The sequence below is a fragment of the Rhea pennata genome, chromosome 10 (assembly GCF_028389875.1).
Source record: "Rhea pennata isolate bPtePen1 chromosome 10, bPtePen1.pri, whole genome shotgun sequence".
NCBI classification, from domain to species: Eukaryota; Metazoa; Chordata; class Aves; order Rheiformes; family Rheidae; genus Rhea; species Rhea pennata.
This window is the reverse complement of record NC_084672.1, coordinates 4,486,171-4,509,364: the sequence shown is the minus strand read 5'-3', so window position 1 is coordinate 4,509,364 and position 23,194 is coordinate 4,486,171. Positions and strand designations below refer to the sequence as shown.

General features: G+C 38.0%; 1 protein-coding gene across 11 annotated transcripts in view; it reads left to right on the top strand.

Moving 5' to 3' along the window:
- Positions 1 to 23,194, top strand: part of MEF2A (myocyte enhancer factor 2A) — a 110,705-nt gene that overhangs the window by 16,721 nt on the left and 70,790 nt on the right. For 7 of the 11 annotated variants that reach the window (XM_062583375.1, XM_062583371.1, XM_062583373.1 and 4 more), the window contains exon 1: positions 199 to 596. The exons of 1 other annotated variant lie outside the window; for it this stretch is intronic. The gene's annotated coding sequence lies outside the window, so the exon portion shown is untranslated. Of the gene's footprint in view, positions 1 to 198; positions 597 to 1,165; positions 1,236 to 14,054; positions 14,140 to 23,194 lie in introns of those variants that run through there. 3 more of the 11 variants (XM_062583370.1, XM_062583369.1, XM_062583367.1) reach the window with 3 other exon arrangements.

Below are 23,194 nucleotides of genomic sequence, written 5' to 3'. Positions count from 1 at the left end.
TCGTGATTGGCTGCCGCTTTCTTCTCCGTCTCTCTGATTGAGCGCCCTCCTGTCACTCAAGGGCTCCACGTTTCCCCACGCCCCGCCCCCGACCAGCGCTCCCGTCGGCCGCCGCCTCTTTCCTCCTGCCGGCTCTGTGATTGGCCCCGCGCGCCCTTCACTCCGGCCCTCTGCCCTATGGGCTCGCGGTTCTGGCAGCGTCGGCTCGGCGGCGAAGAATGTAGACCCGGCCGCTCCCCATGGTGAAGCAAAATAATCCGGTGATGCTGCCTGCTCAAAGCGGGGCACTTCCAGCCCCACCGCCCGGCGCAGCCTTACCCCCCTCTCTCCCCTGCCGCCGCCTGGCCGGCTCGCGTGAGCGCCCTCAGTGGTAGCCGGAGCTGCCAGGAGGAGAGGGCGGAAGGATATCTGCGAGACCCAGCTGTGCTCCGCCGCCTGAGGAGAGAGTGTGACAGAGGAAGTAGTTCCGGCCTCGATTGGGCCTTGTTTCCCAAAAATAGCGCCCAGTGGGTATCCGTGCGCCGGTGTCAGTGTCTCCTGAGGAGCCTCAGCGGGGAGGAGGCAGGAGCGGCGGCGGCGGCGGGGAGCGCGGGCGGGTGAGCGAGCGAGCGAGCGAGCGAGGGGCGAGCGCGGAGCGCGGGCCCCCGCTTTGGGGGGCGAGGGGGAGCGCGGCGCAGAGTCCCGTGAGGCCCCGGAGGGCGGCGGGGAGGAGGTGGGGGGGGGGAGCGAGCGAGCGAGCGGGGTCGGGCCGGGGCAGCGGGTGACGGGCCTGGAGGGGGGGGGCGGTGAGGGGGGGCGGCTTGAAGGGGGGGAGAAGGGGGGCTTCTCCCCCCCCCCCCCCCCCCGCCGCGGGGGCTGCTGCCGGGAAGTTGGTGCGCGAGGCGGCGGCGGGGGAGGGGGCGCCGCGGGCGGGCGGGCGGGGGAGGGGCGGCGGGCGGCAGCGGCGGCTGCCGGGGTCCGGCCCGGTTTGGGGAGGGGGGACGGGACGGGACGGGACGCGAACGCCCCGGGGGCCTCTCCGCAACTTGCCGCTCCGCGCGGCCGGAGCAAAGGATGGACATTGACGGAGCAGGCCGGGGGAGGCTGCTGGGGGGCTGGGGTGGCGGGGGGCCCTGAGGTGAGCCCTCCCCGCCCCCCCCCCCCCCCCCTGCTCGGGGGATGAACTTTCCTTCTTGGGGCTTGTGTGTGAGGAGAGCAGAGGTACCTTTTGTCCTGCTTCTCGGCAGCCACCCTCGGTGAGCGACATCACGTTAAAAAAAACCGCAACAAAACTAGGCATCTGTGCTTACTGTAGACTAGAGAAAACGACGGGAGGTCGGGAGGGGCACAGACAGAAATTGTTCAAGTAGTTTTGTACCACATAAAGGTGTGTTGCAGATGGGTGGAGAAATTGCTCTCTAATGTGTAAACTAGGGATGTTTTGTCCGGGGGGGGGGATATCGAAGTACAGTCGTGTGCTGCGAATGGGATCTTGCGTTAACCAGCCCTGTGCAGAAGTCATGAGGGTAAGGAAGGAGGAGATGGTTCTCTTTCTGGCTTGAAAGGCAGTAAATCCTTTGAGTTTATGGAGCTATATCTTCCAATAAATTTTTTACCTGCTTTTGGGATGTTACTTGGTAAAGAGAATGCAGTTGTTTAGAAAACTAAACTGTAGTTAATTTTTTGACAGATGATCAACTTTAGAGTTGAAAAAACTGGAGTTTTCTAGAGGAAAGATGACAGTATGAGAAGAGAGTAATTTTTACTGCTCAGTGTAAAGCTATTGGGTCCCACAGTTGTACAAGGACTAAATATATCATTAGCAATAGAGGAGAAGGTGGTTAGGGAAAATACAAAGGAGCTGTAAAAAGGATTGACAGTAAACACTATTAAGAAAACAAGTATTTGTTTTAGTATTGAATGGATAACATATAGAGTATTTCCTTTAAACCATTTTCAGTATCCGGTAAATTTTTATGATAGCATGAGGAAGGTTGTAAACTTTCAAACTTGATTAGGTTAATTGTCTTGAAATAATTGTTCATTTTAAGTCATCTTTCTTTTTTTTTTCCTCCCTTCTAATAAGTAGTTTGGATTTGGGGGAGAAGTGTGAGGTCCCCCTTATTAAACTCTTTCTCCCCCCCCCCTTTTTTTTTGTTAGGCACTATATATGTACAAAATAACAGAAAAATAGTAGTGCAGGATGTCATTATAACACTTTCAGTTACTAAAGAGCATAATTGCGATGTGGTACTTTTAATTTTTGTTATTTGTTTAGTGAAACAAAAATAAAACAGAGCAATTTATCTTGATATTAAGGGATTATAACAGTACTGTCCAGTTGGAGATGACTGTTGTGTTTGCTTGAGAGCACTTGATCTGGAATTCAAGAAGGAAGATAACCCAATTCCCCAATTAGTTATTTTTCTTCTCCATAATTCCTTTTTAAATATATGCAGTTGACTTAGTCCACCAGTAGCAGTAGAGCAGTATCATCATTAAAAGAGAAGAATCCCTCAAAGAGAGGGAAGAGATCTACTTCAGAGCAATTTTAGTGTAGATGGCAGTCTCTCTCTCTCTTTGCCAGTGCGGATCATCTAAACTACTTCTAATGTTCTAGCGTTGTTTCACAAACTGAATACCTTTTTACAAACAAAACTGATGTTTTGTTTGTAAAAAGGTATTCAGTTTGTGAAACATGGTTGAAATATATTGGTAGTTAGACAGTATGTTTCCTGGTTTTGCTCTGTCATTTAAGTGTGTATTTAAACCATTGTAATTATATGTCGTTTCTGTAAATAAGTGAGTTTGTGGAGTGATTTGCATATGTTTAGATATCTGAACTTAAATTCCAATAAATTCATATACCATTATTTTCTTACTCTGGGAAACAAGGGATGAAATAAGAGAACGTTGAACTTTAGTGAAGTAGGTAAATTGATCTATAGAATCAATTTTTTAGTAGTATAGAACTAATAACATATGAAGGACTTGGCTATATTAAAACTTGAGATAATTCTGGAGAAAATAACGACGTATTATGGCAGAAGACCTTTCTTATTGAGAAACCTGATTTGAGCTGAAGTGAATGTGGTTTACCTTAAACTGGTTAATGTGGGCAGTAAAGCTTTTACAGGGTTTGTGTTAGAATGTTAGCCAAGTTTCTCAGATAACTTGTTGATGTCATTCTACGTATTCTGGGGCTAAGTCCTGCCTTGAGACTAGAAATACCATGGTAATCTGTGAAAAGTGCTGTGCTACCTTGCTTGTCTAAGTCATGGCATGTGTAGCAAAATAACAGCCTGTGAATTCTGTAATGTTTGTAAAAGTAGAGTAATGTCATACTGTGTAGTCTGTGAATTTGTATTAATTTAGGAACTAAGATTTTTGTTTGAGTAAGATACACTTTGAATTTCTAATAACTGCAGTCTGTTATGCCATGTGTACGCAGTGATGTCTGTGTGTTTCAGCTTGATTTTAAAAATACCCTTTCTAAAAATGAAAATCAGTACATTTTATTTACTTTTTCAAATTCTTTATTCTTGAAGGTCCACTCGATTAAGTGATCTGTGTAAAAACACAGAGTTTGGGCCTATTCAGTCATGACAGCAGCCTTATAATGTGTGCATAACGTTGGGACGTACTTTTCCTTCTTGTTGAAGCAACACTTACTTCGAATTAATATTGAACGTTGTCTCCTGATGTACATGTTGTGTAAATTCTTTGTACACAAAGTTGGCTCTGTGTTTTGACATTTCTTAGATCTGAAAGAAATACTTTCACATGTATAATAAAGTGTTCTTTAATTGAATACATGTGACAAAAGTCAGTCTCTGCCCATGATAATATGAGGGAACTTTGGTGCGTGTTGTCTTGCGTTCAGATTACAGCTCTGGTAAAGTAACAAAGGGAAAAAACGTGCTCCTCCTCTTCCACCTTCAGTTTTTGTGTGTGCTTTATTGCTAGTGCTGAAGGGCTAATGGAATAATTATTTGAATGGACTAGCCAATATGTTGCTGTAGTGATACTGAATGTGGTTTCAGTTTAACTATTTCTTCTGTCATGTGAAATGAATAGTGTCTAAAGGTGGCAGTCAGATCATGAAATAACTAAATATAGTTGACTTTTTGCCTGAGTTCTTACAAAGTATTTTTGATGTCTTCATTGTTTGTAAGATTACAAGAAGACATTTTCTTTTTCTCTTTTTTTTCAAAGTTAATTCCATTAACCTGCAATAAGAAAGAGTTCAGGAACTTTATTTGGGCAAGTAACCAAACTGTATTTTAAGTGATTGATACAGTATCTAATGAATGAACAAAATAGTATTCCTGACTTAAAAACAAACCTATGCTCTGTAATGTGACAATTATGCATCTCCCTCTTACTTAGTATTTATTCTATGATAGAGGACCTGCTAATAAATAACGCCATTTGAGGTGAAGCTTGTAATCTTTCTGCAATACTGTTGCTTGTTGCTTTGTTAATTTTAAAGTAAGCATCTGATCTAGATACCTACCCCTTACCTCCACCTTTATGTGATGCATCCTTATTTTAACACCTATTCTTTCAAGTTACTGCTTAGAGAGTTGAGTGGAAGCTTTTTATCTTAAGTTTAATGATACAGTTAATAAGCAAAAATAAGGAGTCTGTTATGTTTAATGAGTCTGTGAGAACGTTCCTAAATATATATATATATATATATATATGTATATATCCTATCTGAAGATAAAAGAAATTGGGAAAAATAAATTCCTATGCTGCCTATTCTCATTTTCATTTGACACTTAAGGGGTATTAATATTTTTCCAAGACAACCCTGAGACTTCCTTCTTTCTCTCTCTCTCTCTCTCTCTCTCTCTATCTCTCTTTAACCCCTAAAGCAGTCTTTGAGCTGGAATATTTTAAATTGTATATAATGATCTTTCTCTCTCCTTTGGCCCTCAATCTAAGCATGCAGTGAAGAACTAGGCAGGAACAACTGTCAGAGACAGCTAACGTTTCTGTGACTGATCTGTTTTTCAGAACTTTAATGCAGAGGAATAGAGAACCTTTTCTACAGCATATGCTAAACTTTTTGTTCCCCATACGTTTAGTTATTACAAGTATGCCCGTATGCTAAGAACAACATGCATCCTTCTTAATAAGAATGTGATTAATTGAATTATTTTTCAGGGACTTTACATTCAAAATGTTAGTGATGCTTAATTAGCTAGGTCTTCCCATCAGCTTCACATCTCCTGATTATGTTTGTCCCTGTCCCTGAGGAGCTTTTGAATTCTGCTTTAGTCCTTATGGACTAACCTGGAGACTTAAATGTGTTCTGTCTTGCTTTGTGCCCAGCAGAATTTCAGGAATGGTTATTAAGTGTTATATACCTATTTTAAGTATGTTAAGTTAGAAAATAGCATTCATCATCCAAGCATAGCTGTAGAAATGTACTTGCTTTCAATAAGTATCTGTATAACAGGCATTGATGATAGAGCATCTTTTACTGTGAGTTTTATATTGGGAACTAGATAACTAGGATAAACACTTATTTTCCTTCTCACTGTGGTAGTGGGAGATACATTTTAACTGAGGAAGGTGGGTTTAGAGAGGATGTGTTTGTGCTCGTGATATGTCTGCCATGATAACAGGAGTAAGAAGGATTTTTTCCGTTTGTTTTAAATCCCTGGAAGTGTTTCTGAAACTGAACTTCATTTGAAAACCAGATTGCTTCCAACATTGTAATTTAGGATTGCATGGATTGGACTAATGTTATCTTTATTGTTTGAAAGCTAATGATAGATCTGTGAAAATATTCAAAGTGGATATGTCATTTTGGTATTTGTAGTAATACTTGCAAGCTGTGATCGGTATTGACTGCTGTACCAGTATACATAGGCCTCACTTGTAATTTTCTCTGATTTATAATGTTTGCAAAGTTAAGAGGGGGGAAAGTATTAAATTTTTAGCTATGTAATTAGGTTTATCTATAACTGAGCTTTCCTGTAGCCACACTGTTAAAATTTCTTACCTGAAGTTATTGGCATAGAGAATTTAGAGAAGGGATTCCGAGGAGATCATTTTGGTATCCTTTATGATCTCTGGGAAAATATTGTAAGTATATAAGAGAAAGGAAATGAGACAATTACAAACAGAGGTAAGAGAAGAGAGTAAGCAAGTAATTGAATCTTAAGGGACTCACAGATGTACAGTTAAAAAAAAGTGTTGAGTGGCCCTAATGTGCAGGATAGAGTTGCTTTAGTAAGGTGTCCATTAAGGAAACTGCTGAAAGGTGTTAGGACTGGGTGGCTGTTTGTAACATGTGAAATCTGCAGTGCTTGAGTCAGAGGCTAAGAAAGAGATTGTAATAGTTGGAGTAGGTTATGTTTTTCTTTTTCTTGATTTCTGAGATATTCAGTATTTTTAAGCAAGCATCTTTCTCCAGATGTTTTGAATTATATTTAATCAGCTGTCTTACTGTTGTGGAAAACTTGTATACTATAACTGTGAAATATTGTGTGAAGTTATCAACATAAAGGACATCTTGTTTTTTGGTATCATTCTTTCACAGCAGCTGCCCTCTTCCTGATATGACTGCTTGCATCCTGTTTTAAAAACTGTAAGCTGACAAAAATGACTGCTAATAAGTTGGTGTATAAGCAATTTTTACGCTTCACAAATGTTACTTTCTTCAAATGTGAACTTTCAAAGCACTGAATCTTCTGAGGATATTTAAGAAAATAGTATATTTCTTTGTCACTCTGCTTTTTATTATATTGTCTCTCATGGAAACAAACTCAATTCTTTAGTAACTAAAAGTTTTTATTTTTAATTGAAAAAGTTTCTACTGTTAAAATTAATGTGTAACAACAGGAGATCTTAATTACAATTCAGGTGTCTTTATACTTAGAAGCCCATCAGATTCGGAGTAAAGGAGGAGAAAGTAGAAGATAGGGCAAGAGAGGCACTGTTTCAGTGCACAGAAAATGAAGGACTTTATGCTAAAATTTCTGAATCTATAGGCAGTCAAATTTCTTTTGCTAGTCTCAGTTTGATAATGAGGTAGCTTGGCTGGTTGGTTTAAGGGATTTGAAGCTTTTGAGGGCAGAAGAAGGATTTCCTTTGAGAGAAGAGAGACTTGTGATAGCTAAGTAGTATATCTTCCTATGTTTCTTCTGGAGAGTGTTGTGGGGTTTGTTTATTTTTTTGTTCTCCTGCTGTTCTCTTTGTGGTGTTCTAAATGATAGCATCTTGTTTTCTGTCAGTGAAGTGTACATGAAGATGTTTGCTTTTGGAGATGGTAGGCTCAACTGTGAAAAAAAAATGGTAGCAGTAAAAGTATTGAAGGATTTGAGGATAAGGAGGCAAAATCGTGAAAGGCAGAATAGATTGATGTGGGCAGTAGGCGGGGCAGGAATTCACTGGATATTGGAAGATTGAATAGGGATGTATTTGTAGAAGTTCTTACAAATACTCTAAAAAAATCACAAGAAATATGTAGAATATGTAATAAGATTGTTGCCTATCAAAGAATAATACTGTTTAAGCAGTTGCTTGCTTTCTTTACTGTAACTATGAAAGCTGCTGACCTGAATAGTCTTCACAAAGTTTGCAAATGAATGGTTCATATGACCTTCTTATCTAATAGAGAACAACCAATTGAATTAACTGAAATTTTTAAAATGTTTTATTATTTGATCAAGTCTATGTTATAGAATTAGACAGAAAGATAGTACATTCATGCTAAGCGAAGGATGCAGAAATTCAAAAAGTCCTCCAGATTTACTTAGGGGATATGTTTAAGTTGAAATTTGATGGTGGAGGAAAACACAAAGGTTATCTTAGAATAATTGTGTCAAAACATTTTTTTTTTCCTTGGGAAGGGGAAGGAAGAAGGAACTAGTGGTCAAAGTCTTAGTTTCCATATTCATGCTGTTTATTCAGTAACCTCGACAAACTGGTGAAATGTGGTGTTCAAATGACTAAGTTCTGAATTTTCAAATGTAAATGATTAATGTTCATGGATGCTGGAGTAAGTTAGGTGCTTTTTGCAAACTTGTTACCTGTAAATATGAAGAAAGGACTTTTTGCCATTGCTTGTACAAATGTTAGCCTTTTAGTGTTATGTGACAGTTGAAAATTTCAACTGTTCTCACTACCTTAGCATTCTGAAGGATGCTGTAACTTCCTGGTGACTCCTATTTGAATTGTTCTCTACCGGCTTATCTACATAGGGGACTTTGTTTCACAGTAAGGTGGCATGTAAGCTGACAGCCCAAAGTTGTCCTGCTGTATATGCTCCAGTAGATCTGTGTGCAGATTCTCCTACTGTGACCCAAGTATGAGATTTCTCCAGAGCATTCCCCTTGTCCCCCCAAATTTGTAGATTCCCCATGTGTTTTTGCTGAGGAGATGGACTATTTTATTGTCAAGTTAAGCCTAGTGGTGACGTGGTTGCTTCTGTAGTTTTCTTTTGAGCATGTCCTAGCATTGGTCTGTGCTTGTCAAATGCATGAGTATTTACAGTGAATACTGTTCTGTATTAGCAGAAGATGCTTATATAAAACTTAAAAGGTATATTTTTTTTTCAGAAAATGAGTAGGAAAGCATTCTCTTTAAAAGAAGCTGTTGGAGAGGGGATTAAAATAGTGCAAGTATGAAGAGGTCTAAATAAAAATTTATTTTTTAAAACTGAAAAATGGACTTGCCCCATGTTAGCAGTTTATGATCCAAGCCCAAATGTGCTGTGTAGTTATTTTAGGAGCCCCTGCAGCACCCTCTGGTGATCCAAACATGCTTGTGCAGCATTTAGGGTCCTGATTGAGCTTCTGAATGAACACAACCATTGGTCCTTGGGACAGGACTGTAGGAAATGCATCAGAACAGGCCTAGGCTACAAGCGACTTGATGTTATTAATGGGTGCAATTGGGCTTTGCTGCCATTTTCTCTTTGGCATGTTTAATTTTTGTCTAAGAGTTAGAAGTAATTAAAGGATCTGTAGGAACTCCTGTTTACGTTGGCGGCAGACAAGCACAACTAATGTGATTGTGTAGAGCCATGAAATAAAAGGATTTCAGCCTTATTGACTGTGTTGGTCAGGAGCAACTGAAGTATGGAATGGAGAAGAGGGAAGAAGATGAATAATATCTATTAAAACTTTTATTTTGTATTCTGCAGCCTGTTTTATTTATGGTATTGAAATACAACTTGGAGAAGCTATAGAGCTATTGTATTACTTAACCAGTATGAAAAGCCATAAATTAAACATAGTCTAAACAGTAACAGCGAAGTGATAGTTGTGCAAGCAACAAAATTGATAAAACTTTGTCTCTTTTGTTTTTTATTTTCGTTTTTTTTTTGACTCTTCCATTGTTCCCTGATCTTCCAGAGCTTCCTATCTCTACAGTATGTGTTTCCTTCTCTAGTCTTTAAGTTCTTTACCTACCTTAAATGGCCTGCTAGCTGGGAAAAGAACTGTCTATGGCTAGCCTGAGTGTAGGTGCCTGCTGAGCACCTGCTGAGTGATCCAAAAGAAACTGCTGCCTATCAAGCCACTGCAGTTCAGATGCTTGGCTTGGTGATATGTGCAACTACCACGTGAAAAATTTTGCAGTACTATTGTAAAAGCTTAAAAATCATTGATATTGCCATTGTTCAACTTGCTTGAAACTGATCCATTAAATCAAAAGTTAATAGTGAAAAGGAACTGACTGTGATTGTGTAAACCTCATTTTACCAGAAAAACAGATTTAAAAAATGAGGATAATATAGTTCCTCCTTCTAGCAGTTTAGTGCAACCATTGATAATGCTGTAATCTTATATCAGCAAATGGTGGTGTTTTCCTGAAGTTTTTTTTTATTTGATTTTATGAAAATAAACTCTTAAAGGTAGGATAATTTAGAACTCTGTATGCAGTTTCTTAATTTGCTGTGTTTTTAATGTACTTGATTTGATCTTAATGTCATATGACAGTGATTCATTCAGCAGAATAAAGTTATGCTGTGTGTTTGTAAGTAAATGAGAAGATAGTTTATAAAACATTTGGGATCTCTTCCTACCCCCAAAAGAGTGTAATCAGAATGCTGTTTGAAAAAATCTGTAGCAGTTTGGGGATTTTGTGTAAGGAATGACTATGCAATGTTTGTACTCAGGATTTGGCTCTATGGTCTGGAGTAGAGGCTCAGTGGGCTGTGATTGCTACTGCCTGTCATCTGCTGCTTTTCTCATGCCGTAGTTGTATATAGTTTCAGAGCGGGCAGCAGTTCATAGTCTTAGGTATTTCAGTGGGGGGAGGGGAGGAAGAGGTTATTTCCATCAAATAAAGCTGAAAGACGTTTTTGTCTAAAAGCAATCTTAGATTTTTCTGTTTCTACACCTTGTTTTATTCCCCCTCCCCCAAAGTGGAAGGAATGTTTTGTTTTGCTCTTCCTAAGAAATATTCATAAAGTTCTTAAAATTACCCCCCCCCCCCCCCGATCTGTAAGGCTTGTATCTGTATTCTCTAGAGGCCTTGTTCCAGTCTTCTGTCCTCTCTCCCTTTCACTGTTAGATTTCCCTCCCCCCACTTCCCCCCCCCCCCCGTCCTTGGATATTTTTTAAGACTGAACTGTTTAGTAATGAAACCTACCTGACTTACAGTGTATTGGTATGCATTGGTTATACAGTGTTCCTGTCTATAATACCATTGTATTCCTGAAGATACTGGCTGACTAGTTCTCAAATGAGGTTTTAAACTGCTTTTCCATCATATATTCCTCTGATGAAATGTTAATGAGAAGATGGTCAGATAACTTCTTGAATGCTTCCTGTGCTACAAGTTCACTTACGAACTGAGGATTTTTCTTTAGATCTATTTCTTTTAAGGCATCTGTGTTTTTATAGCTGTCTTGTATGCATGTAGATCATGCCTACAAGCAAGCCACAAAGACCTTTAGTAGCTCTTAGTGTGTTGGCCTTCTAATACTAAGACTTGAATGACTGATTTCTGAAGATGCAAGTAACAACAGCTCTTGATGTTAGTAGTTTCTTTTGTATCGGTTATAGCTGCTAGAAGCAAGAGAAACTGAGTATTTAGGTATCTAGAGTCACTGTTCAGACTAAAATCCTGCCTTGCCATCTGACAACGAATCCTTCAGGCTTCTCATCTTGAATAGCTGAGATCATAACTCTTGCTTCTGTTTTATCCATACTTAACTGTTTTTAATTCTTCATGGTCTCTTCTGCTTAATCTTAATGGCTTCTAAGATATTTCACTGGCATAATTAGCTTATCTTAAAATAGTCTGCTCTGCTAGCAATATTGGAACAGTAAAAGGACAGCTAGCCCAGCAGTCATCATTGAATTTCATATAGTGCACCCACACAGATGTGTCAATGTTTAGGACACTTTTTTTTTTTTTTAGGGAGGAAGGAAGAAGTGGGTAGGAATTTTTCAAAGGGATAGCAGGACCTTGAACATGAATACTTCAACCCACCTGTGTAGAGATTTTCAGCTTTCATTCAGTGAATTAAAGAAAATAGAATGCAACTTTTAAAAATTCTTGCAACCAAGATGCAGGTAACATAGAATGAAGATACAAAAACCAGTTCTGCAGCTGAATGTGCCCGACTTGGTTTATCAGTTTTTTTCACTTGAGAGACTAGTGCTCTCATCTTAGCTCAAACTCCTCCCCCTTTTTTTTTGGGGGGGGGGGGGGAGTTGGAAGTTCTCAGTCTTTTTCATCTCAGACTTGGATTTAGAATGCAGACCTTCAAGTTTGAAGTAGCTTGCCATTAATATGTCAACTTATTTGAGACTGCATATCTGAGTATGACTCTCTCCTCTAATTATCTTTCCTATTCCGTTAGTCTCCTTTTACTCAAATACAAATGTTGACAGGGAAAGAAATTAATGAAAAAATTGTTGTAGGTGTATTAATTCTGAAGAGTAAACTCTGCATTTAAAATGCATGTTTTTTTGAAGAGATTAAATGCTGCAGTTACAGTTTCTCTGATACTGAAGGGATTAGAATACTTTGTTTCTTGTTACTATGTAAAAGAAGGAACTTGATATGAAGTGCATTCAAGGTACTGCTTGTGATGTGCTTTACACAGTCATTTCTAAAAGACACATGTTTTTGATCTTTGTATCTCTTTTTCTAAAGTACAGAAAAAGAAGAAAATATGTGCTAATAGCTATGTTTTTTTTGTTGATCTAAAAATAATCTTAGCTGTTAGTGTGATAAAAGTAGTTATTTGGTCAGAATGTTCAGATGCTCAGTAGCTCATGCTGGGTATAAAAACCCTGGCTGCTCTGGACTATAAGCAGAAAATGTTGTATTATCTCAACATGTAAAATACTTTTTTTGTGTGTGTGTCATTTTTTAGCTTTTTTGATGTTTGTATTTAGTTTGTTATAGTTTTGGATTAATAAATCTGTTCATTTTTGGTGTTTTAAAAACACTTCCAGAAAGACATTTTTAGATTCTGTTTTTCTAATCTCTCAAATTCTGCAACAAAATTTGTAACGAATGATTTTATTATGTAGTGTTAACATTTGCATTTACTAGCTGGACAATCACCTAGACTCTGTAAAATTCAGTTGGAAAAAAAAAAATTGAATTCACTTCCAGTTATATTACTTCCACCCATGAGACAGAGATTAAGAAAACTTGCATTTTAAACCGTATTCTATATCTTAAAGTCTTGTTTATTCTGGGCGGTTTCCAAGACTTTTTCTGTATATGACAACTCTGGGAGTCCTACACATGGTTTAATTTTTAAACTAATTTAGTTTTATTTTGCTGGTGTTGCTAGTGCTCTTATGTGTACTTGTAAGCCTTGTAATACAACCGAAGATCAGGAAGTGGAACTTGTATTGCTTGCTGTTAGAGCTCTGACCCTGAAATCTTGGTGTAGGTATCATTACAGTATGGTTCAGTTTGGTACAATACAATTATACTGGTGAAACTTCTAGACCAGATGAGAAGTTCATCTCATCTGAATTGGGTGCATTTCTTGTAATGCTCATTTCTAAACTTTCCCTTTTCCCTCATGCTCATTAACTGTGCTTGCAATGAGATTTCAATGAATTAGTTTCCCTGTTGCAGCTACATCCTTTGCCACAGCAAAGGTGTAAGTGATGTAGATCTTATTCTGGTGTTCTTTTTACCATGCTCCTCTATCCCTATTAGATTTATTTAGATGAAAATGCTGTAAGCTAGCATCATTGCCTGTGTGCTTGTTTGCTATTATACTACTAAAGTTTGTGTCTTGGAAGTCTTAATACGGAGGAATTCTAGTACAGAAAAGCTTCCTTTAGAGTACTTGAATAGTGGTGAATGGCAGAACCCTAACGGTGTTCTTGTGGTAGTGAAGGTGTCTCCTTAAATACAAATCAGTCAGATCTTGCTATTGTTTTCTTTATAATACAGCATATTAGTTGTATTATTGTCAATATGCAAGTTGCCTTAGCAAAACTTTCTAAAACAGTATGAAAAGAAAACTGTAAAATCATGTTTGGCAAAATATATAAAGGGGTGCTAATAGTTCCTACAGGGGGATGTTCTTTTGGGGGGGGAGTCAGCCCATATGAATGCCTTTTTTTTTCCCTGTCTTTTTCTCTTATTCCTTACCCTGATACTGAATTGGATTATTTAACTCTAATTGAGCTCAGACCATCTCCTATACTCAAAATAAAAGTAATGTATCTGTCTAAATGAGTGATATGAGTGATATCTAATTGTATTATCATTGTTTAGAGAACATTTCTGCAGCATTCATTGCAAAACTGTACATCTCTGAGAGCTACAGTAAATGTTGAATCCACTTCTTGAAGCCACACTGCAATCTAATCAACGTAGCTGTGCTTTCACTACTGCTTTTAATTTTCAGAGTGCACCAATGAGTTGAGATTCAGCCCTAGAGTTCCAGGACTTCTGAAAAGGTGAAAGGAGCTCTGGCTATAGGTTGGTGATGCAGAGGAGGGAGCATATAATCTACCTACCCAACTCAGTCAGCAAGCCTACAGGCACACTGCCAACCGTTCTCTCCTCCTTTGTCTGCAGATCCTGTGCCTGTTACGGTGTCTTTCAGTCCTTCTATCTGTCCAGGGTCTGTACTGTGGGTATGGGAAGATGCAGTGGATCTGGAGAGGCCTGAAGTTATTTGGATAATGAGGGAATATTCGTCATTTGGTATGTCATATTCGTAATTTTAGGATGAAAGTTGTGTCTGAGTGCCAGCACTGTTTTGTTAGTCTTGGGCAATTTATATATAAAATTTCCTCAAACGTCCTGGAAGAACGGTGAGGTTCTTCATCCTGACCTTGGATCACTGCACTGCCTGAGTCTGTGCGGTCTGCTTGGACATGTTACAAGCTCATGGGCTCTGCCTGCATTTCGCGCACACAAGCTTTCTTGCTTATCTTAATAATGCTCACCTCTGAAAGACTTGCCGAGCTACTATACTGAACAACACATGATGGGAAAAATACTACTGACTAGATTTGTATTCAAGATTAGAGATCAAATTCAGGAAAACAGTCCTTCAGTCTGTTTAGCCAGAATTCCTCAGATCCCCTCCTAGATCAAAGGTGTAGCTATATAGTGATTAAAGGTGTGACTGCAATTTGTGTGTAGATAGAGGTATGCACCCTACCTTTAAACTAGTTAGTTTAGTGTAGTTACGTAGCTGAATGGAATGTTAAGATATTTAGACAATAAAAACCTTTATTTTGTTTTTCTCCCCTACCACTTACAAATTCACGGCATCAGAAAGTGCTCTTTTATTGTAGTATCTAAAGATAGATATCAAGACAGAGCTGCTTCATAGTGGAGAACACTTGAAAGTGGTATCTGTCATCTCTTAAGACTTTGAGAAAATGAGTTAATATGTTGAGTGTATTTGCTAGTGAGAGGTGGATGGCAATGCACCTGCATTTTGAGGTGGGTATCCCTTATCGTATAGTCTTGTATGGTTTGAAGTTGTGAATTCCTGTTTCAGCTTTTGTTCTTATCTTTAGCGGAAGAGTGCTGAAACTATTTGATATATTTCAATGAAGCAAATGAGTCTGCACCTACTAATTTTTGTTATTTTTAGTAGGTTGCTTTATTAAATGTGTTTCGGTAATTTTTGTGTTGTGAGAATGTATTAAGATTCTTTGATTTAGCAGGCCTTGCTTTGTAAAATGGCTATAGTCCTTCAAAAGTAGACTTGAAACTCTTCATAATTATTCTGTGACAAATTTAAATTAGTCATCCTAAAAAAATCTTATTTTTCTTTGCATATTTAATTTGGATGTTTAGACTGAAATGAAATTTATGTCTTTCAGTAGAATTTAGTTCCAAATCTTGTCTGTGATGTAGATTGAGTCTGTTCTAAGAAGAAATCTTTTGAATTGGACAGCTTTGAACAAATCGGAAGAACTAGTGAGATAAGGATTTAGTTTTACTTTGATCTCATATGTAGACAGTCTTCTGAATGATTCAGTGTATAGCTCTTTTATAGATGCTCTGTAGGTGCTGATAATGGTTGGATGATGATGGTGATAGTTTTCAGTACACTGCAGTTTGACCTAACCAAATGGATGCTTGACTGTCCGAAAACCTCAGTTTTCACAGAGAGACTTAAATAGCAAGAGCTAATACTTGACAGTTTAAAAAAAATAGTTAGAATGCTGCATTTTTGCATTTGTTTTCTGTTCTCCAGCTGATGATTGTAAATCTAAATTAAGAACATTTGTTCCTAATCTGTACTGATTTTCAGTTTGCTATTTGTTTATGACCAGGAGGATTTCTGTGACCCAAAGCCTGTCTACTAATCAGTTTCTTTTGTGCCAAATGTTACTTTTCTTGCCAAACCTTGCCTTATTTAACTGTTTTGCCACGGAGGAAATTGAAAATTGGTGCCTTGGCTTTGAAGTTGATTGATTACTTTCTGATCCTGGTGCAAGTGCCTTAATCTCCTCTCCTTGTCTGTGAGTGCAACCTAGCAATCTCTTGTGCTGTTCCTCGTCAATGTGACGAGGAAAACAATTTTTTTTGGAGATAAGGTGTGGTGTGCCACACAGTTTATCTAAAATGCAGTGATGTAAACAGTCATATGAAATTTTAGGTGTGTGGATCTGAAAGGCTGAACGTGCCAGACTTCAGCTGTTTATTCTTTCTAGTTTTGGGGGGGAGAAGGGGAATTGCAAGTAGGAGAGAGCTACTTTCCCCTGACACACACACCATTTTTTTCTTTCTGCTTTTTCTACAGCTTTCATTGGTCTCTTTTTCAGCATGTTTTAATAACTTTGTGAGTTTTTGGTTCACCTTGTAATGCTGTCATGAATAAAGTTCCAAATTGGTGAGTCGGGTATGTAATATAGAATCAGATTTCATTTCTAGGTTCGACTTCAAGTTTGGAAAATATATACTTCAAAACTGGAGTTATATGTATCAATGCTTTTGCAAAAACAAAACAATTATTTACCACCTGATCACAAAAATAGAGCAGCTGTATAGTTTTATACTGTGTATGCTCTGTTTTCGTTGATTGTAACATTAGGTATGTTTTTGATTTTTGTTCTGTTTTTTTTTGTTGTTGTTTCTTACTGAAATCAGTAATATGCATCAGAGTTGTGTATAATTTATTGGCAAGCTCTAAGGTCAGCAGTTTTAAAATGCTGTGTATATTATTAAACATTTGTTATTCTTAGTCAAAATACGCTTCAAATGCTCTGTGGGACTGTAACTTTTCTCTGTAAGACCTTAATAGTATTTGCTTGTATTATAAACACTTGTATTTCAGCTGTTACTATATTGATCAATTTTGTTAATAAGAAACATGGCCTTTTTAGACAGATTCTATTTGTTACTCTCACTTCTGAGAGTTTTCTTCATATTGAAGGTTACTGTACTAGTTCAGTTATTAAATTACTTTTTTGTGTCTTGATCAAGGTAGCTTTTCTACTTGCTGATGTGGCTTTTTCTTTGCAGAAGAAATCCATTTGGATATCAAACTAGTCTAAATGTGCTAAGAGTTGTACACTTCTAATGTGTTGGTGCATTGTTTTTTTTTCTTAGTGCTGTGATTTTGATAATAGCAGGTCAGAGTGATATTTTATCCTTAAGTCATCAAGATGGAAATAAGTTTTCAGAGAAGATGGAAAGTAGAAACAGGTTTGAGTGATGCAGATAAGGAAAGGATGACTTAAGTGTTTGTTAAATGCCAGGTTTAGAAGGAAGTAAACAATTAGAACGTTATAATTTAGCTAGACTCACATTTTTCACAGTTACACAGAGGTGAACCACAGTTTTTAAGAGGAGTTTTTTTCTTTGTAATGATAGTTTCTGTGCTCCCATGAGAGTAGGGGTGGGGAATTTTTACTACCAGCTGCATGGAAACCTGTAAGTGCGAAGATGGCCCAAATTTGATATAAAACCTATCAGGCAAAGTGCTGCCAGGTTTAGCACTTAGTCAATATGATGCTATTTGAACAAATAAAATATCTTAATGGTGTGCTTATGTGGCATTCTGTAGATATGTATTTTGCCCCTAGTTAACATAAATGTTTCTTCTGCTCAGTTAAGAACACCTGCATAGTTTTACAGAGGTGAATTGGTGTCTACAGCCTGGTCCCTTAGCTGCTGGGTTATTTTTGAGATTGAGAGATGAGAAACATGTTGGTATGGTGTTTTAGTCCTGAATTTCATGTAAAAGTTTATTAAGGATGAAAATGATAACATTTGTTACTTATGTCTTAAGTTCTGATATCTAAATGAAACCCAGTCAATATATTAGTGTAGATTTTAAACAGTTTAGTCTAACCTTTGACTGACTAAAATTGCAAGTATTATAATACATCTGTTCTGTAAAATATGATGCTCTGTATCTTAGTGTCAGTGTATTATTTGATAAACTGCTAGTGTTCTCTGTAGGCCAACTGAAAGAATTACTCTGATTGTACAACAAACTAGTTTAAAGTATTGTCTGCAACCATTTATTACAGCATATGTGTACCTTTGCCTCTCTTTATGTTCTTTTGATATGCTCATAGCATCTTTCTTGTGGGTAATTCAGTTAACAGCTGATCATTTTACCCTTGCGTGCCCCTCTCCCTGTGGCCTGTATGCGGAAGCTTATTGTGATTACACTCTTATTGAGCGTATTTGAGTTTAATGAGTTGGACTTTCCTCTACCTTTATGAAGAGGATTATATATTCTTCCAGCAAAATGCAGATACTTTTCTAGTCTCTCTTGATCTCTGCAATCAAATCTGTTCCCCTTATATTTTCATGTTCTCCAGGACAGTCAGTCAGTCTGAAGCCATTAAACACATTATCTGAAATATCTCCGTGTTAATCTGTAGGCAGCTTTTAGAAGAGATTGCCTTCATTTCATCCATAGGTTAGGCATTTCCTGTAGCAGTATGACATAGAAGCAGAGCTGGACAAAAATTCAAGTGTATACTACATTAATTTTGACAATTCAAATATATTCTCACTGTGTTGTGGGAAAGTTGAGACAAACCAATTAATTTAGGAGTCTTTAATCTTAAACATTCATAATATAGATAACTTAAATGCAAGGATTACATGTGTATTTTAAAATAGTAAATGGGTTAAAGCAGCACTGGCACGCGTAGTACTCTGTTGGCATAGTTTTTTCCTTCAGATGGTTCTCTGGAATGTGAGGCCTCTTCCTATATTTGCTCTAGTGAAGCTAAACTCTCTTAATGCCACTTACAGGAGAAATTTAATACAAATAGCTTGTACAGAACTGAATTGCTGACATGATACCATGTGATATATTTAGCATGCATGTGTTTAGTAACCATATGATCTTATGTATGTGAATAAAACAGTGAAATTCTCAGAAGTTAAAATTTCTCTGAATATTTTCAGAGTTCTGCTTATTAAATGAACAATGCAGAGAGATTCGATTTGTAAATGGGATATAATAAATAGCAGAACTTAGAATAAAAACATTGTGCCTGCATACCAATTGAAGCGAGAACTTAAAATTCAAAAATACTTGGGTTTTAAAGTATTAAAGTACTTAAAGTTTTTTTTTGTTTTGTTTTTAAGCTGCTATAATTCAGTTTGCTCCTGCTGTGATTGTTAAAGATTAGTTTCTAAATGAAACCTGAAAACAGCAGTCTGATCCTTAGTACCTAATCTTTAATTAAAAATAAATAAATAAATAAAGCTACAAATATGAATATTGGCAATGCTGTGATATTGTTGTAGTTTCTTGGTATTGTTTGTGCTTGAAAGCTGATGTGGCCATGACATCCCTGCATGCAGCCTCCCGAACTGTGACTTGTTAAATTTGCAGCAAGTGAGAGTTAGGTGTCTATGGTCCTCTATCACCACAGTGAGACAAGGTAAATCATAACTAACCACTGTAGTGGAAATCACTGGCAAACTTAATATAAACTTTTCTTCTGGCTTGCTGCAGAAAGTGAGATATTGATGTTGGTTTACTGTTTGTTTTTTTGACTTCTTGTGCTATGTGGAAAGAGTGAGATGGCTTGCTCAATATGCCCTTTGGTTGTTGTATCTGCTATTTTTAGCATGTGATAGCAGGATTTTCCTTGCACTTGAGCCATGGACCCAGATGAATAAAAATGTGCTAGCCAGGGTCTAAGCACCAGACTGCAGCTTTAATTCTGAGTTTGGAGTAATGCATTTCTGACATCCCACTTATCAGGCATTTATGTAGGTGCGTGATTGCATTTCTCAAGCTGTAAAATTCAGGTGGGTTCTGAATGCTTCTGGAATTCCCCTCTCCTTCAGGCGTAATGTTCATGTGTAAAGCCTAGAGTCACTTTACCATGAGACTTGGCTACAGGCGGAGAACTGAACATCTCCCTCTTCTTCTGCTAGGGTTTAACTTATGTGTTGTCCACATGTTATCTTCTTTTTCTCTCCTCTTTCTGTTGAGATAAATATGTAGACACCTCCTTTTGAATAGTGTATGGATTAAGGGCTAGTAAGCTCCTTCTGAGTTTGAGGATATTTTCTATGAGAGTCTACATTTCTGAGAGAGATTCTGGTAGAATTTAGACCAATTATGAGGAAGCCCAACAGACACTTTTTTGAGTACTTTAAGGACACACATAGATAAGCAGCATCAAACTGTCTTAAACAGAACAAAGAACTGAAATTATTACATAAAACATGACAATATTATACTCTCAGACATGAAGAATTACATACCCTACTCTACGTGCTGTTTCCTAGTCCTGCCGAATATAACTGTGTTGGAAACTAAGGTTGGTCTTTTAAGTGTCTTCTGAAACACTAAAATTCATTTCACCCAAGTAACTGAATTAATACCATATGAAATCAGCAAAGTTTCCTTAGAATTTGCATTTTGTTTATCCATAGCAGAGTGGATCTGAGATACCATGGAGGAACCAGTGCAAACTTAGACCTTTATCAAAAGCTGTAATTTCTTTGCAGTTTATTTATCAGTGCTGTGGACTAAAACATGCTGATTGCATTCTCTTGGTTTAACTTGCTTTTTCTTGTGTCTCCTCTTAATAAATTTTGGTTACAAGAGCTGTCTCTTGTGCTATATATACTTAACTGATTTTGCTTTTAGAGGGCTAAAGATTACCATGTGCATCCTTGAAAGATATTCCTGTATTGTGATTTCTTCAGTAGTGAATGAAGATGAGTTTCTTTAACCTAGTGGATTCAAACAGACATTAAAAACAATCTACAGGTCTTTGTTTTGCACTTTGTGGCATCAAAATGGATAAAACACCACTGTGAGCTCACTACAGATAAACTTACTGCTAACTCCTTCTGCAGCTGTCTTCTATCACATTTTTCCTCTGCTTCTGGGGATTTCCCCTTCTTTTTAATGCCTTTCTTCCAACTGTATGGAGTGAGCATCTTCCCTGAAGCCAGCTTGGACTCATTTTAAAAGGGAACAAACAATGAGATGTGATAGCTATCTCCCCTTCACATGCTGAGTCTGTAGGGATTGATAGTTTCCTGTTCAGGAATATTTTTTGCTTCAGTTCCACTTACAGAAAGAGTTCAGCAAGGGCAGTCATTTGAATAAAATGAAATGTTGAGTGTGAGGATTCATTAGATAGACTGAGTACCTTTTTCTGCCTGTGCCCAAGCTGACGGTTTGCAAATCTTGAAATGGGCTGATTTTGAAATGTAAAGATCTCTGATTTTAGATTTTAATTCACTCTGTTTAAAAAACGAAACTCCATGCATTGCTACTTTCTAGATGCTGTACTCCTATGCAATGGGCAGTACTCATGCGTGCTTATCTATTACTGGACAGCTTTTAAAGTAGACTAAGATTTTATGTGGTACTTTTCCTGATGCAGACTGCCGAAGGGCTTGCATTTTTTTTTCAATAAATGATGCATACAGGGGGAAGTGCCTATCATGTGAAAAGCTGTGGTAATGTTCTTAATCCCATACTGCCTTCAAAATTAAATGCATTTTCAGTACTAGATGAGGAGGAAGGAGAATCTGCAAGAAGCTGTAAGAAAAATCTCCACAAGTATTGGTGTAGTTAACATGTTAAGATTAGTGCCTTATGTAAGGCACTCAGTGCTAGAAGAAGAGTAAGCTTTTTTTCATTCATATCTTCCCTTTGAAAGTAGACTAATATGTATAGTATACAGAATAAGTCTCTGCCCCTCCCCCAGTAAAGCTACATACTGGAAAAAAAGATGATTCTGTATGCTGGAGAACTCTGAAAAATATTAATATAGACTGTGATCTTAGCTGTGCCTGGGCTGGGGTAAAAATCTGTTAGCTTCAGATTTGACTCTGTTTCTTGTCTGCTGCAGGACAGGTAAAATGCAATGTTTTCGGACATGCTAAGAAGTCTTTGTTTGAAATCTTAGTTTAAAAGCTGTTTAGCTGGGTAGCAGGATGAAATTTAGCTAAAAAGAAATGATGAATTTGCAATTTATGTGAACTGCAGGGCAAATTACTGGAAAGCTATCCTTCTCTCCAGTGGGAAGACAGAAATAATTTTGTAGCCCTTTTTTTTTTCCCTTCCCTCTTTCTTTCCTTAAGCAAGTCTGAATGCATTTCCTGACTGCTTCTGTAATCCTGCCTCAAACTAGAGGATACAAGGTGAGAAGTAAGAGAAAAGTAGAACTTGGTTTCCAATAATAATAGAATAGAATCATAGAATCAGTAAGGTTGGAAGGGACCTCTGGAGACCATCTAGTGCAACCTCCCTGCTCAGCAGGGTCACCTAGAGCATGTTAGACAGGGTTGCATCCAGGCAGGCCTTTACTATCTTCAGAGAAGGAGACTCCACAAGCTCTCTGGGCAACCTGGTCCAGTGCTCCGTCACCCTCACAGGGAAGAAATTCCTCCTCACGGTCAGGTGGAACTTCCTGTGCTTCACTTTCTGCCCATTGTGCCCATTGCCTCTTGTCCTGTCACACGGGACAACTGAAAAGAGTTTGTCCCCGTCCCCTTGACACCCTCCCTTCAGATACTTATACACATTGATAAGATTCCCCCCTCAGGGGGAATATAAATATTAATAATTAGTATTAATATCAATTAATATGTATTAATTAAAAATTACTTTTTTTTTTTTTTTTAGTTTCTGTTGTGCTGTCAGGAGTATCTCATAATTCAGTGTATTGCTTCTCCATACATTTACCTGAAGTTGATTTTACTTCTTGTTTAACTTTCATTAAGTGATGTGTAAATTGTTAACTTGGCCCGATACACAAAACTTGCAAAGTGTCATTTAGGTGAAAGTGAACTGAACTAGGTAACAGCATGAAAGGATGGAATTGGATGCTTAGAATAATTTCTTACAATAAGTTTTGTAGTGGGAGATTGTAATTATTGCATATCTAAATGTAGCAATGAGATTTAATAGATAAATGAAAGCTTTCAAGGTGATACATGAAAGCAGGTATGTTCAAAGGAAGCCAGACAGAAGTGCTTTTTAAGATAGACAAAAGCAACAATAAAAAAGATGAACAAGCTAGGCCCTAGTTAGACTGACCCTTCTAGGCCCTATCTTTGCTGATGCAGGTGAAATTGGAGACTGTGAGCACTGGTATCTCTGCTGTTTGCCAGCTAGCTGTCAATATTTACTGCTTCAGCTGCTGCAAGGCTTCAAGTCAGCATGTAAAAGGGAGAGAATTTCAATATCCTGAAGGCCAGGAGTACTCAGCAGTAACTTTTTTTTTTTTTAATGATGGGTTAAGAGGAGTTAGGGTTTATTGCAGGATAACGGGGGTTAAGAATGACA